Source organism: Penaeus vannamei, chromosome 25 (genome assembly GCF_042767895.1).
Source record: "Penaeus vannamei isolate JL-2024 chromosome 25, ASM4276789v1, whole genome shotgun sequence".
NCBI lineage: Eukaryota > Metazoa > Arthropoda > Malacostraca > Decapoda > Penaeidae > Penaeus > Penaeus vannamei.
Genome location: NC_091573.1, coordinates 5,441,129 through 5,443,628, shown reverse-complemented (window position 1 = coordinate 5,443,628; position 2,500 = coordinate 5,441,129).

Here is a 2,500-nt window from a genome sequence, read left to right as displayed (position 1 = left end):
AATCTCCCTTTTCTCCTATCCTTTCTCCCTGTTCTCCCCGCGTTTCCTTTTCCCCCTTTCCCGCCAATTTTCCTTCATCTGTTTTTTCGTCCTCTTGATCCTCTCTCTCTCTCTTCCTATCCTCTCTCATCTCCCTCTTCGTATCTTCTGCCATACTCTATCCTCTCCCTCTTCGCATATCTATCGTCTCAACTTTTCTATTCCTTCATCTCCTGTTATACTACAGTTTCCTTTTCCCTTTTTCCTTCATTTTCCTTCCTCTCTCCTACTTTTTCGTCCTCTTCATCCTCTCTCTCTTTCTCTTCCCTATCTCTTCATCTCCTCTTCCAATATCTTCTGCCAATCTCCCTTTTTCTCCTATATCCTTTCTCCTGTTCTCCCCGTGTGCACCTGCACCTTCCTCTCCCTACTTTACCGTCCTCTTCATCCCTCTCTCTCCCTCTTCCTATCCTCTATCATCTCCCACCTTTTCTATCCTCTTCTTCAATCTCCTTTTTTCTCCTATCCTTTCTCCCTGCTCTCCTCCTTTTCCCTTTTTTTCCTTCAAACTTCTTCCTCCCTTACTTTTTCGTCCTATTTTCTGTATCACTCTCTCTCTTCTATGTATCTATGTCTCCTCTTCTTATCCTCTATCATCTCCCTTTTCTCCTATCCTTTCTCCTGTTCTCTCACTTTTTTGTCATATTCATCCTCTCTCTCCCTCTTCTCTGTCTCCATCCTCTCCCTCTCTTCAACCATCTTCTGCCATCCTCTATCCTCTCCCTCTTCCTATCCTCTATCATCTCCCTTTTCTCCTATCCTTCCTCCCTGTTCTCCCCGCGTTTCCTCTCCCCCCCCATACCCCCAAGGGACGTCGCTGTCCGCCCAGTCTCCCGCCACAACCATTTATATCCATGTCCATGATCATGAACTTGTCGAGGATGTTTTGGACTATGAGGGTTTCCCGTCGCGGCTCTGGCCTCGGCTTCGTGATAGTTTAGATCTTAATCCGGCCGGTTTGTGATTTTCGTCCGCACGAACGCTTTTAGGCGACGGTGAATATTCTGTTGAGGAAATGTCGGCCACGAATTTACGTAAGTGTAGCGTGGGTTTACGATTTTTTTTTCTTTCTTTTTTTTTGGGGGGTGGGGGGGTTGGGGGGTGGAGGTGGGGGAGGGGACGATTTTTTTGAGAGGGGTGGAGGAGGGTGGAGGTGGGGGAGGGGGAATTAAGGTTTTCGTTCGGGTACCCTGTAATATTGAATTTTTTTTTATATATATATAGGCCTCATCCCTTTTAGCCGAGTCGGGTTGCGTCGCTATATTTTCACTAACTCTGAAACCGAATATTGGTTTAATTTTGTATCCCCCCCCGCTCTCTCTCTCTCTCTTATATATATATATATACAAATATATATATATATATATATATATATATGTATATATATATATATATCTTTCTCTAACCCGGATTATATATATATATATATATATACGTGCGCTCAGTCTCTGTATATATATGTATGTAACTTATGTATATATATATATATATATATATATATATATATATATATATATCTCTCTCTATCTCTCTCTCTCTCTCTCTCTCTCTATAATCGTTTTTATATATATATATATATATATATATATATATATATATATATATATATATATATATATATATATATATATATATATATTTACATAGATTAAATAATAATAAATAATAATAATAAATAATAAATATATATATATATATATATATATATATATATATATATATATATATATATATATATATATATATATATATATATGTATATATATATATATATATATATATATATAGATATACATATATATATATATAAGCTTTTCCTGCCCTTCTCGCTCTCCTCCACCCATTACCTATCTCCCCTCTCCCTTTGTCCCTTTATTCTATGGTTCTCCTTCCCCTCTCCCTCTTCCCTCTCGTCCTTCTTCCCTCGCCTCCCCTTTCCCTCCTCTCCCCCTCTCCCCTTTCGTCCTTTCTTTCACCCTTTTCTCCCTTCCCTCCCCCTCACCCTCTCTTTCCACCTCTCCTTCCCTTCCTGCTCCTCCCTCTCTCATCCCTCTCCTCCCTCACCCTTCTCTCTCTCACACCTCACCCCTCTCGCCACTTCCTCCCCCTTCTTCTATCTCCCTCACCCCTCTCCTTCCCCTCACCCCCTGACCCCCCTCTACCTTCCCCTCATCCCCCCCTCATTCACCTCACCCCTCCTCCTTCACCTAACCCCTCCTCCTACACCCTTCCCCTCACCCCTTCCCCTCACTCCCCCCTCATCCTTCACCCCTCACCCCCCCGTCACCCCTACACAGTCCCTTGTACCATCAATGAATCATCACGAGGCTGGTAACTGTGTTCGTTACAGTTCCAGCTCCTGGGATGGATTTCCCGGGCGCTGAGTCACAGACGCTGCTCCTGCTTTCTGCTTCCTGCTTCCTGCTTCCTGCTTCCTCATCGCCACAAAGCAGATAAGCCA